The sequence below is a fragment of the Labrus bergylta genome, chromosome 1, assembly GCF_963930695.1.
Source record: "Labrus bergylta chromosome 1, fLabBer1.1, whole genome shotgun sequence".
Taxonomy (NCBI): Eukaryota; Metazoa; Chordata; class Actinopteri; order Labriformes; family Labridae; genus Labrus; species Labrus bergylta.
The window spans coordinates 23,340,940-23,355,496 of record NC_089195.1 but is presented as its reverse complement, the minus strand read 5'-3'; the positions used below and the strand labels follow the sequence as shown (position 1 = coordinate 23,355,496).

Sequence of the window (14,557 nt, the reverse complement as noted above, 5' to 3'; positions counted from 1 at the left end):
ACAACACAAAAGAATTCCCAAATTTTCTCTGATCTCACTTGATGAACTTTTAACCCAGTTCACAAGTGAGCTTACACCACAAGCCTTGAGCGAGATAGAATTGTTGGGATGTGAAATAGACTCAAAATCAAACTATTTATTTTTTATGTTGCATAAAAACTTTGCAACAGTTAAGTTTAAAAAATATCAGCAAAATAAATCTGAACAAAAATTTAGATAATAAGAGGACAAGAATCAAACTGAAAATGTACATTACTTTTTTTTTTTTTAAATGGTGGATTTTGTTTTTCTGAGACTTTCTGAGCATGTATTTGTTGACGTGTTTCATCATGTGATTTCATAATAACTGAATATCTGAACTCTATCCAGTGATTTTCACAGTTGGGTCTTAATGTACTCGAGGTGGTCCGCAGGAGTTGATTTACAATAAACTAGAAAATGGTTTAATTTTTTGGTTTGACGTATTTGTTTGCATGCAAAATGACTCCATGTATGTTCTTGAATACTTTGCAGGAGGCCAGATTTTAGAGAACATGTTAAGTTAACAAAAATAGATTTATTTTATTATGTTTATTTTTTGTTTGAAGTATTGATCATAGTTGTGCCATTGAAGGCTTCCTGGGCCCCAAAATAGTTAACATTTTAAAAAAAGAGGCCACTGCATTGTTAAATTCACTCTCATTCTAAACACTGTAAAAACAAGTAGTTTTAATAAAAAAACAAGTAGTCATGGAAATACTGTGATGACAAAAACAACTAAGGACTTTGATTTTTTTTTTTAATGACTGCAAAGTTACTACAATTTTTTTTTGTTTTGTTTTTTTACATTGAGGGGTATCAAAAGTAGTATTTTGGAGATTTGGACAGCTGACAGAGTTGCTATAAATTGGAGTTTGGAGTGACAATGGCCTGTACATTTTGTGAATGGTATTTAACACTTTAAGGTCTGTATGCTTAAATCTGAACTATTGTGCCAAACATTTAGACTTTAACTGTCATAATGTATTCATAACTCTGGAAAGGATTTTGTCTCATCAACAATTGTAAGGGTTTATTTTTAGGTCACAAGATACAGCTAACAAACCGAAACTATACCTGACATGAAGACTATACATGACCCTCGTCTTTGATCAATAATTAAACCTTAGCCTGAGCTGTGACCCATGAGCCAAATATTTACTCTCATATTCTTTTGAATTTAGTACCAAAGAAATATACCACACAGAAAGTTTCAGAAACTAGCACTAAAAAGAAGCTAAAGATCGTATCACACCCAAGGCCAAACAAAACAGGGATCTGAAATAAACGAGATGTTCTTAAATGTATCTTCACTTAAGTGGGGTGAGAGCGGTAAAGGGAGACCAAACTAACACATCGGGTCTTAGATATCTAATCAATGAGTCCCCAGGAATCCACAAGGTAGCAGATAACTCAGTGTCTACAGTATGTAACGTCAAGGCCCTCAGGTGTGCAGGAAGTGTAGAACAAAAAACAAGTTTTTAGAAATCGATGGTGAATTTGAAAAAACATAAAACAGTCAAACCAAACCAGGAATTAGCAGTCAAAAGCGTACGCAGAACTGAAGCTAGAAAAAAAAAAAAAACAAGGTCAGATTATTACATTTTAGACTGCAACAACTATATCACACATACACACAAGCATGCTTTTACACATGCAGACACACTCTCTCTCACATGCACATACACCATTCCCTCTCCACACACAATGATGGCTCAGAGTCAAGTCCAGGCGAGGGCATGCATCTGAAACCAGGAGTGAATCCATATTACATGTGTAGTGTGCTGTCTGTCTGGGTCCGGGTCATCAATTATGAATAGAAATATACAGCCTGCACAAGCCGGGCCCTGGTGTCTCAGCACTTGTAAAGGATTTCTTAAAAGGGGGACAGACACACAGGTTTGTCATTCAGATGCATGCCTGGGACTTGATACAGACACACAGAAGGTTTCCTGTTCTCTTACACTTCCCGCCAGGGGAACTTTTGCTGCTTTCATTTGAGCCGTTCCCTGATGCGCTGAACTTAAGTGAGGCATCAGATAGCTTGTTCTGTAAAACACGAACAGATCCAGTACTGAGAGTTTAGCCTGACATACATAATGATGTCAAGAGACAGACCTGAAAGGTTTACAGGCTTCAACTCTGTCTGGTTACTTTTGTATTCTCGCTTTAGAGGGAAAATTGTGATCACCCACTACTGACCTTCTCAATTGTTGGCTTGTGGGCCACAATTGGCCCTAAAATAGATCAAATCGGGCCCTTTAGTCATTTAGCCATTTTAGTAATTCAAACAAAAAGCATTAGCTCAACAGACATTTTAAGCAGATGGAATTTAGGACTGTGAAACAGACACAAAAATAAAATTGGTGAAATTGGTTTTGGTGTCATAGCTGATACGTATGAATCTGCTTTTATATCCATAATGAAACAATCAAGCAGGTATCTACTTATACATTATGCTTTGTTGTGATGGAATGTCCCTCTAAATTGTTCATTCGAACGAAGGAACAGAAACAACAAAGATTATAAATCAATAGATCTTCAAGAGTGAGTTAATACGTTCTTTTTCAGTTTTCACTTCTGTGATAATGAATCTTCTAAGTTCTGGTGAATGACACAATTGCTCATATTGTTCCAACAAATGAAAATCTAGTCAAAGATTGTATGCCAAGTGCTCCAGAGACTTTTTATAAATGAAAAAAAAACATGTTGGGACTGGCCAACAACATCATCTCTGACCTTAACCACACTCTGAACAATGAGTATAAACTATTACAAACCTGAGATACAGGGTACCACTTTTAAAAAAGACAGATGAAGCTTTCTTCTATGCATCAGTCAATCCCTAGATGTTATAAGGCATTATCCTAGATACAAAGAACATTAAAGGCAATTAAATGAAATGTCATTTTGTTTTTCCTTGTTGTTTCGTTGTATTATCTTGAATTTTTATGTTGCATATGGAGCTGCTCTGGTTCATGGATCATATTGCAGACCGAGTCTGAATATCAAATATAATCAGTCAATGAATTAATTACATTTAATTAATCACTTATCGGTATTGATTAAAAAGGGGCAATGTTCACACTTTTACATTCATATGTTTACAAACATAGGATATGCAAATGTCCAGCTCCTTTGCACTTCAAGTTTTGCAAATTTGAAATACAAAAAACTGTTACACGATTGCTTTTTTGTTCTGTAGCTGCTGACAGAAAAACAAAACAAGACAGAGCAACAACAAAAACAACACAATGCTACATCATAGCTGTTGTCAGGCATGATGTTTCTCCTGTGGAGAAGTCATTAATCATAACTAAACACCCCAACTCGTCTAAGAATTAAACAAAACATCTCACCTTTGGGTGTGTTTATGTATAAATCTAACACACACTAGGCTACAACGCAGTGCTCAGAGATGGAATTACAGAGCACATGTAGCTGGCAAAACAAATTTGCAATTCTCCTTGTCTATTCGCAAACCCCTAGTGTACTGCACATGCCCTCTAGAGACAGAACAAACAGCGGTTAAGATGTTTAAAAGGCTTTGCTTTCTTAGATACCTGAGCAGCTGAATACCAATAGACTGCTCTTACATTAAGGGGGTGTGGTGACAAGCTGCTACATTCAGAGCTAGCGGGGAAACGCTAACTCCTCTGCTTTTCTCAAGGGCAAAAATGTGCTTAATGCTTGTGCGTGATGTTATGTGAAGGTGTGTTTTTTTTGTTGCATGTGTTGTTTTCTGTCAGTCCGTTCAATACTAGAGCTGAGGTAAACACTAAGGCCCCACAAGTGTGTGTGCTATAATGTGTGCTGTAGTCCCCTTCCTCTGGTGGTACATATCCCACTGATTTCTAAAAGGTCACTGTCATTATTGTTGCTTAGCAACCTTGGATGAAAGAGCCATAGGTGTACTGTACTGTACTGTGGATGTGTATGCTGAGATACAGAGGATGATGGGAAAACTGATGAGTGTTTTTAATGAACTGACATTGACTAATCATGTTAAACACACCTTGCAGAGTGTATTCATGTCTTAGTGTCTTTCTTTGTTGGATGGACTTTTAGAGTTTGTTTTAAAAAACACAAAAATGAACCTCACAGGGAAGAAAGACGACACCTGAAATTTAAAAAAGTTATTCACTTGGCGGAGGTGGAAAAGAAATAAAGGAGACAAATAAGTGACTTTTCAAAATAAAGGATGATGTTGCAGAATCTGAATATAATACACCGAATATTTATTTTGACACGACTAATTGAAGCATCAGACCAATTCATTAAGGATGAAAATAAGTAATTGCATTAAAAGTAGGTGGAAAAATACTACATGCAGATGTTGTAAATATATATTGGAAGTTTGTTTATGACGGTAACACACGTGTCATAGAAGGTGTGAAGCAGCAATCAAAAGTCCTTACCTACTTAGTAACAGTCAGTCTTTGAACCCATCGGCTATCTTCTCGCAATGATATAGAATCTGGGAGCGTTTGACTGGCCAAGACTTACATTCTCATGCGTTGCCATTGTTTACATTTTCATTAACAACTTGAGAAACTAGAATGAAGTTGAAGTTGGGAGACGGATTGGACTACGAGTGGATTGTTGGCTGCACTTTCATGCAGATAACTGAGTGTATTTTGCTGAGGACATGGAATTCTTTCTGGATGATGTTTTTGCATCTTACACAATGATGTCCGCCTACAAGTCAGTTGGTCTGAGTTTTTTTTCATTCACAATGATAAAGCCAGTGCGAGGTATGTGCAGCGCCCAGCACAGAGGCACAGTGATCTCTGAGTCATGTCCCATTTGTGGAGTGTGATGGATTTCCCTCTTGCTCTGCTCCCCCAGCTCAGTGGGGAGAAAGCAGGACTGATAAGGTGATTTATCTGCACCTTTCCACCTCCTGTAATGGATGGCACATCCACCTTTACCTGAAACTTCATCATCTCACAGCTGCAGCCCCTTGCTCACATAGAGGTGTGAGAGAGAAATGAAACAGACATGCTGCACAAGAAAAAAGAAAAGAAAATGAAAACAGACTAACCAGATAGTGACTTCCTCTCTGCACTTTCTCATTAAGGTTAGCAGAGTGTGGGAACATGACACTTAGCGCTATGAAGACACTAAATCACGCAGCGGCGTCAAGCACAAACAAAATATTGGATGGATCTGATTGATTTCTTAATTCCTTTGTGTGGCCTCACTCCTTTGAGGTCTTACTCTGTGTTTTCATGGCTACAAGGGCTGGAAAAATGATGGAAGGGTGCAACAAAACATGGGTATTTAGTTTAAATAAGGATTAGGTTGCTGCCGTTAAATTATTCTTCAATTCTAGAAGCAGTGTTTTGTTTTAAGTGTCTAAACTACTGTTCAAGTAGAGTTTTTAATTTCAATACCTTAACCTCCAAAAATCTGGTTTGTCTTTCAAAGCTTTCATTGCTGTAAAGAAAACCCAACTCATTCCGGTGTTTTCTGATCTGCCACATGATTTAAGTAGAATCTATATACCTCGTTGCCTGTGGGCTTGAAAGTGTGTTTGCTTTAATGCCTCACCAATAAATCTGAAGTTCTCTACTTCCAGCAGAGCTTTGAAGAACCAGAAGAGCAACAGAGAGGTGCAGTACTGCCTATGTCGAGGAGAAGGGGTTTCAAAAACAAGATGATGTTGTGAGTGTTTAGAGGTGGTAAACAAAAGGGGGATATTTCCTTTTATGTCTTGTTCATTTGACAACATTTTGTGATAAAAAAAAAAAAACACATGCAGAAGCATCTGAAACAGGGAAGAACATCAAAGATCATTTGGTGTAGTAAAGTTTTTTTTTTGTTTACCCTTTCCATGCCGTTATTATCTCTGACCCCTCTGCTAGCTCATCTGCCCTCTTTTTCTGGGCCTCACAGCCATGTTTACAAACACCGCAGAGGAAGAAACCGTAAGTGTTTGGAACACACTGAACAATGAATGTATCGTGCTGCAGAAATGGTTTGGGTTTTTATGATCTTCTATCCTATTTTGGATTGTGCGAGCAACACCCAGTAACCCAATCTGATTAGGACTTGAAATATATGCAGAGGAGCAGCACAGAGTTTGCAAAGGCCAATTTTAGGGTCTGCAGGAAGTGAATATTTGATTCTGGTGAGCAGTATTTATAGTGAAATACAGAAAAATATGCTTTTCATTGTAACATTGGGACAGTATTTAATTATCTTCCCTGTATACTTTTTTCTTTTAGGACAGTCTACTATATTTTTTGGTTTACGTTATGAAGGCAGCTTGACTCCTTGCCTCAACCTCAAGAAGCCGTTTGGAAGAACTGGAAAACTTTTTTAATTCCACAACAACAATCAAGTGGATTTCAACTGTTTAAAGATTATTAAAATAATCATTAAACCATCCTAATTGTTCGGATTAAGCTGTTGAATAAATCCAACGTTTTTTAATGCGCAGGCATGTTTTTAAAGGACATCAGTAACCCACTTTTACTTCTTTGCAGTTATTGCTTTGTGTTTATAATTTTGTAAAAGTCATAACTGCTGCATGTTTTTTTTAAAAGCTCACATTTGTGCTAATTGAGTATAATGATTCAACAGTGTAGACAATTCCTTTGATTTAGTTAATTTGTTATTAATTAAAAGTTAGAATGTATTTGTCCTCGTCCTAGCCCTGCATTTCTAAGCAAACAAGAATCTAAAACTATAAAAAATTTAACTTTCAGTTAATAAAATCCTATCAATCTAAGGGTCTCTTTATATCTGAATCACTATCTGTGTTCTCCTCTGTAAACAGCTCCTCTGCTCTCATTAAACGCAATTATTATTTTCACAACACAGAGAGGATACCAATTAACCTCGGTGGTCAGCATTAGAAACACGGACGCGTGCCGCTGGTTTGTGCTTCAGCGCCTCGAGCTGCTGACTGATGCCCCTGTGTTTAAACAGCAGTGAGGAAGAGCTGCGTCGGGCTGAGGAGGAGGAGGAGGAGGAGGAGGAGGAGGGAGACAATCAATAGCAGATCAAAGTGTTTTTAGTTTACCTTGGGCTGCCGAGAGAGAGAGGCGTTGTAATCAGCAAAGACACTGTTTACTTGTGAAGGCTTCATACGGCGAATGGGAGGACTCCAGGGCGCTAGGTTGGCTAGCTTTTGGTACTTTAAACCACCGATCTGAAATGAACGAAGGAAATAGACAAGAAAAATGTTTCTGCCATCACTTCCACAGAACAATATGAAATAAAACACAATTATTTTTATCAAAATGTATGTTTCAACATGTAGTTCTTCACCTAAAAAAAAGCGACCAGTTTTACGGTTAAGTAAAAATTCATTTTTGTGACAATCCATACATTTCTTTTTTACTTATTTCACAAGGTAAATTAGAAATTGATGATTATTGCATAATAAAAGATGAGTTGTTGGGATTCATCCCCTGAACACCATGAATATCTGTAAGAAAATGACTAAAGAGCATAATGGTTGCTGAGATATATCAGCCTGAAAGTTCTCAACTCAAATTCAATTCACAGAAGGTGATGTCTTAACTAATGCCAGTTTGCATCCAACAAATTACACAGGGCCATAAAGAATCACAGTTGAAGTTCTGCTTTCCTGGAATCCTTCATTTTAAATACATTATTTGCTTCCTTTAAATGTGGCTACTTCATATTCAGAGACAGCTATAGTGTTCCAGTCCATTGGCTTATCACCTCATTAATGGTGCATTTCAGTCTTCATGGTACACTTGTTGGCCAGTGAGGATTTCTGGAAATGAACATTTTGATCATTGGTAAATACAGATGATGAACTAAACCATGGATGCGAGGCTTAATGTTTTGAACCGATGAACAATATTGGTTTTCATGCACACTAAATGTTTTATACTGTAGATAATGTACAGTATATTTAGAATCATCCTGTGTCATACATATATTTTGTCGAATGCAACTTCCTTGCGATAAACTTGGTAATGTTTGATTTTTAAAGTTCCCAGAGACAAACTCTAGTGGCTCTGGTTCCAGAAGTTAATTTCTCCTTTCAAATCCTCCCTTGATTTTTCACAAAATCCCTATATCAAGAGATTGGCTCCTGGAACCAAGACAACCACCCCAATACTTGTGACTATAGTACATTGAATTCGGCACCTAAATGGCATTAAAAAACGGAAGAAAAGGTAAAGGTACAACATCAACTGCGGCATGACAAGGTTATTAGTACATTTCTTGTTAGCTAACTAACTAGCTAGCCTGCTAGCAAAACTATCTGTTAGCATTCGGCGCCAAGGGGCGGGAAACATTGCTATGGTAACAACAAGCTCAACCAATCAGACTGGTCGCTGTGATAATCTATTATCGTGGGTAGAGTAGTTCTTTGCCCAGATATTGCGAATAAATCTTGTTTTTTTATAAAATGAGGTTGATATCGTACAAACTTGTGTTTCCTACAGGAGCATATCGTTTTACACTCGGGTAGCTCGTGGTAAGTCTACCCTGGATGGTTATGACATTATGGGTAATAATTAAATCCGCTATAGAGAAAATGCGTGGGAATTTTACTTCCGGGACAACAGTTGAGCCCTAGAGGCTGCGGTGTATACTCTAAAAGACAGAATAATGGAGCAAACTTCATGTAGATAATTTATAATAAAGTTATTTTATTAACTAAATTGCATCCTCGTTTAAATATCTGTATTAATGTTCTTAAAATGGAGCTGCTTCTTTATTTTTTATTGTGTAACCAATAAATGTATACTGACTGTATTGAACGCTTTAAAAAATGAATTTGATATGTATTGGCTAAACAATCGTATTTCCCTTACTTATCAGCTATCTATTTCAGATGATAATAATAATAAGTTTAATGCCAGGGAAGAAAGTTCATGTTTTTTATTTTCTTCACAAATTGGAACTGGATGAAAATGAATCAAAGCGAATCAGAATTAGTATTTTTTTTATTGTTTATTTTATTTTTTTTATGTTGCGGGAATGGGAGGAAAAACGGAGCTATCCCGGAATAAACCTTGCAGTGAAGAGGCCAATGAGTGGGGCAGGAGGGGCATGGATGTGAAGCAGGACTTGAATATTTAACTTAGAGGAAAAAATGGTGCTTTCCCGGAGCAAACCTTGTGATGGTACAACATTTAAGCTAAGGGGGTTTTAAGGATATTTTTATAATGTCACCAAAGAAACATTCATTATTTTTTTTTAAAGAGCGCTTTAAAGCCCTGTTTGACAGAGCTGCAGAACCTGCAAAATGTGCTGGGCTTCTTTTGCTCCATCAGGTGAGTTTTGGCAGAGATCAAAATTCTATTTTCAATTTCTGGTAACCCCATATTCATGGAAATCAGCACCAATTTTTTACCACCCAACTTCTTGGACAGGTCTTTGAAAATAGCCATGTGGAGGTTTGTGACAGTTTCTTTGATTATCAGGAAATCTAAATCCTTGACCTCTTCCCATATTTCCTATACAAGCTGTCAGTGATGGTAGTTGGTGGTACCAAGCTGTAATCCACCTTTGCTTTTTGAAAAGCAAGGGTAACTACCTGCTCTACAACTTCTCTGACAGTTGATCTTTTGCTTTCTTCCAGTGCCGCTAAATCTTGTACCAGTTTAGACACTGACATTGACTCATTTGCCAATGGTACAATCTCACTAACTTCTGGTAACTGTGTTTTTAACTCTACGTTTGTCAAAATTTTAATTTCAGTCACTGATGGTTTCTGTCTTGGTGTTACTGGCTTACCGTTTTTAAAGGAGGAGCTTCTAGAAGACATTTGCAGCATACTCTAGTTTCTAGAGAATCAGCAGTGATGATGCTAGGGATCTTTGTGCCACTGCTGGTCCTGTCCCTGTCTAGACAACTGGGTATCAGAGGCTCCGCTTCCAAAAGTTCATTTTCAATGTCCTCTGATAACGGTGTCAGTGTCTTTTCATCTACGCCCTCTAAACAGCACATCACCCTATCACTATGGTGGCTAGCCTGAAACTGCTGCCACCATCTCATCAGTCCCAGGAAACTCCACACTTTGCTCTGTATTTCTCTATAGATGATGAGACACAACTGAGAAGGAGACGCCGTCCTGTTCTTTTCCAGTTCTTCGACAATCTCTGATGTTGTCATTCCATTTGTGATATGGTATGTGATAGGGCTTCCAGGCGTCTGCTGCCCACGGCATAATTGTTTGTGGCTGCCAACTAAGGTAAGGGAGACGGACCTTACCTGTTGCAGTCTTCTCTCGGCGCAACGATGCGTCACTCCCTGGACCAGCTCACTCTGCTCGGTTCAAACCAACGCTTTCCTCCGTCGGATGACAGTTCATTATTTAACAAAAACACGCGACAATAATTTAAAGACTTAATTACAAAGAACATGGGAAGGCACCGACAGTCTCTCGTCCAACTCCCACGAAGATTCTCACATTCCCCAAACATTTGTGTCCTGCACACCCGCCCCCCTCACTAGCTTGACAGCCATGCCATACAACCCATCAGGGACTGTGTTGCTGTAACATTCCTCCCCCCATAAACAAAACCAAAATAGACAATAGTCTAACATACAATTACCAGATTTCACCTACGTGCGTTCTGTTTTTGTTTTTTTCCCCCCAATTTTCTTACCTTCCCAACTCTTAATATTTACATTTCCCCACGGATAACATTCAACATACCTATTCACAACTACAGGAGAATACTATCCCCCTCATAGACCAAAATCATTTCGTACCCACATCTCTTCTCCATTAAACAAGGTTTATCAATTTATTGTTAAGACTCATAACGAATCATTTCTCTCTTCAACCCCTGGATAAAGAGTCAGCTATAATGTTGCTCTTGCCTGCAATATGCTTGATCCCTAGATCATATGGTTGCAAAACCAGACTCCACCGAAACACTCTCACATTGGCACTGCGGAATTTGGCCAGAAAAGCCAATGGATTGTGATCTGAATACACGACAACCTCCTTGCTGCCTGCAACATATACCTCAAAATGCTTTACAGCAAGCACCAAAGCTAGAGCCTCCTTCTCCATGGTCGAGTAGGCCTGCTGAGACTTGTTAAGCTTCTTGGAGAAATAAGCTACAGGTCTCTCTAACCCATCCTCTCCAGCTTGGAGGAGAACAGCCCCTACTCCTACATCACACGCATCAACAGCAAGAAAAAACGGTAAACTGAAGTTTGGAGCTCTGAGCACCGGAGGACTGGATATGACTTTTATCCGAGCAAAGGCCTCCTGACACGTCTCCGACCAAAACCGCTTCACCTCCTTTCTCAAAAGGTTTGTCAAAGGGGCAGTGACCGTGGCAAAGTTCGGCACAAACCGATGATAAAACCCACACATTCCCAGGAGCCGCATCAATTGGGTCCGTGTGCGTGGTACCGGGAAGTCTACAATGGCCTTCACTTTGGCCACCCTCGGCAGCACTGGCCAAGTTAATCACCAGAGCGGCCTCCTGAAGAGAATCAAACAAAGACCTTATCTGCAGAATGTGCTCCTCCCAGGTTTCACTAAAAGTAACAACATCATCAATATAGGTCACAGTGTTTGTCAATCTCTGTGTGATAGAATTCATTAAGCACTGAAACGTAGCTTGCGCGTTCTTCATACCAAACGGTAAGACCTTGAACTTAAACAACCCATTGTGAGTAACGAAAGCTGAAACTTCACTCGCCCGCTCGGTGAGTGGCACCTGGAAATAACCCTTCAAAAGGTCAACTTTTGTGACATACTTGGCCTGACCCACTTGATCTATGCAATCCTCTAGGCGAGAAATGGGGAAAGCGTCGGCCTTGGTGACAGTATTGACCTTCCTGTAGTCAACACAAAACCTATCCGCCTTTCCTTCCTGGGCTGCCAGCACAACAGGGGAACTCCAAGCAACTTCAGCCGGCTCAATAACACCAATCTGAAACATATATTCAACCTCCTCTTCAATTACTCTCTTTTTATGAGGTGGGTAACGATAAGGGTGCTGTTTTATGGGCATAGCCTCACCAACATCAACATCATGCACAGCTTTATCTGTTCTTCCAGGAACATCCGTGAGCAACCTGGGGTAAGAGTCAATCAAATGAACCACCTCCTGCTTTTGAGATTCCGTCAAATGGAGCAAATTATCCTCGAGAGAAGCCCAAGCTTGAGTGTTGTAAAACCTGGCGCTAACAATGTCCGGTGGAGGGGAGGAAACTTCCAGATGACCAGGACCTGACTGGCCCTCCTCCCCCGCCACTGACACTGCACAGCCAACCACTACTCCACGACCCTCATATGCCTTCAAAGCATTTACGTGGCACAACCGTGTCTTAGACCTCCTATCAGGAGTACTTAGGATGTAATTCAGGTCTCTCACTTTCCTTAAAACTCTGTAAGGACCAGCATAACCTGGACCCAACTGGGGACTTGGCCCTTGGACCAACACCAACACAGGGTGACCTCAGAAGAGTGACTCGCTGCCTTCTTATCATACCTCGCCTTCATGCGGGACTTGGCACCACCCAAGTTCTTCCCTGCAACCTCACAGGCTAACTGAAGCCGGGCTCTAAAAGAAGCAACATACTGAAGGACATCTCCGGGGGATGTCGGTTTGACCACTTGTTCCTTGAACAAATGAAAAGGGCCCCTCACCTCATGACCAAAAATAAGCTCAAACGGACTGAACCCCAGATACTCGGTTGGAGCATCACGTACTGCAAACAACAAGAAAGGAATCACTTCATCCCACTCTTTAGGCTGTGCCTCAACAAATGTCCGTATCATGGTTTTTAATGTACTGTGGAAACGTTCTATAGCGCCCTGGGACTGTGGGTGGTACGCCGATGAATACTTCAGGGATATCTTTAACTCAGCCATTACTTGCTGATACAATTTGGAGGTGAAATTCGAACCTCTATCTGACTGAATGGTACGTGGCAGACCTGCCCAAGAGAAGAACTTTACCAGATGATCAACTATAGTCTTCGCTTTAATACTTCTCAGTGGTATAGCTTCTGGGTACCTTGTGGCTACATCCAGAATGGTGAGTAAGTATTCATTACCTCGTTTTGATTTAGGCAAAGGACCGACACAATCAATCATGAGCAAAAGACTCCTGTTCCACAGGCAATGGCTGCAAAGGTGCCACTGGTGGGGCCCCTCCGGGTTTTCCCACCACCTGACATGCGTGACACGAACGACAAAACTGCTGCAAATCTTTGCGGATACTTGGCCAATAAAAATGACGGCTTATCCAGTCCAATGTCTTCCTCATACCCAGATGACCACCGAGCGAAGAATCATGAGCTAATTACATCACTTCCCGACGGTAACTCAGAGGAAGAACCACCTGCTCACACACAGCCCAGTCTTCATTTGCAGGTCGAGCAGCAGGCCGCCACTTCCTGAAGAGAATCTTGTCTCTGACAAAATAGCCCGTGGACACCTCCGTGGCTTCTCTAACACAAGTTGCCATTTTCAAAGCGTGGCTCAGTGACAGATCTCTCTGCTACTCCTCTACTAAGGTCTGACAGTTAAGAGGCAGTGACTCTGGTGTAGCTGGAGCAGCTGTCCTCAACTCAGCCATTGATCCTTCCAACTGGTCGTGGCTAGTCCCAGCTAGGCGATCTGTGCCATCTCTCTCTGAGACCGTAGCAGCCGGCTCCCTGTCCTGCCTAACTGCCTCGGCTTCAACTTGTTCCTCAATCTGAGGGAAAACCGTATCGACCAGATCAATGGTGGAGCCATCATGACTCTCCAGCGCCACTGACTCGTGGACTGTATCATCCCCCAACTGCCTTTTGGCCCTAGCCCGAGCTGACACCAGCTCAGACCTTAAGTAGACCCGATAGAGAAGCACAGTCTCAAAACCACCGACTACCCCTTGTACTACTGCAAACTGCCCAGTAAAGGTGTGATTTGGGAGTTCCACCACCCCTTTTCGCAGGAGTGTCTGCTTAGCCCCAGTGTCTCTGAGTATTGTGACCGGCACTCGGAGGCGTTCAGGTGAATCAGAGACAGACCCCTTTGAAATAAAACCTTCATACCCATGAAGGTCATCTCCAGCCTCCCTGCCTACCGACACTAGCCCAACTGGCTTTGCAGGACCCCGCCTGACACTAAAGTTCGGACACTGGCTCTTCTTATGGCCCAATCTGTGACACTAATGACACCTGAGCTCTGCCACAGGAGCGGAAGTCCGACTCGAGGGAGTAAAAGAACCTCCTGGCCGCGGCTGGCGGGATGAAAAAGGGGGATTCACATCTGCCACCAGAGGTCGCCATGAACCAGTCTCCCCCTGCCATCTCGGTTGATTATCTCCCGGCCTCTCCTCATGTGATCTCTTCCTTCCCATGAAACCACCAGATTTACCACCATGTGCCACCTCATAGCTGTCCGCCAACTCTGCTGCACGGCTGGACACATCACACTCATTAAGGTAAACCTCAATCTCCCTGGGGACACTGACCTTAAATTGTTCAAGTAACAACAAATCTCGCAGCTGCTGGAAACCAAAAGCTTCACAAGACTTAATCCAGCGATCAAAAGCAACCTCTTGCCTCCGCCACAAGTCTAGAT

At 40.9% G+C, this 14,557-nt stretch overlaps 1 long non-coding RNA gene across 1 annotated transcript in view; it reads right to left on the bottom strand.

Moving 5' to 3' along the window:
- Nucleotides 1-14,557, bottom strand: part of LOC114918949 (uncharacterized) — a 197,576-nt gene that overhangs the window by 42,333 nt on the left and 140,686 nt on the right. The window contains exon 4 of the long non-coding RNA XR_003807450.2: nucleotides 7,049-7,177. This is a non-coding gene — a long non-coding RNA (uncharacterized lncRNA). The remainder of the gene's footprint in view (nucleotides 1-7,048; nucleotides 7,178-14,557) is intronic.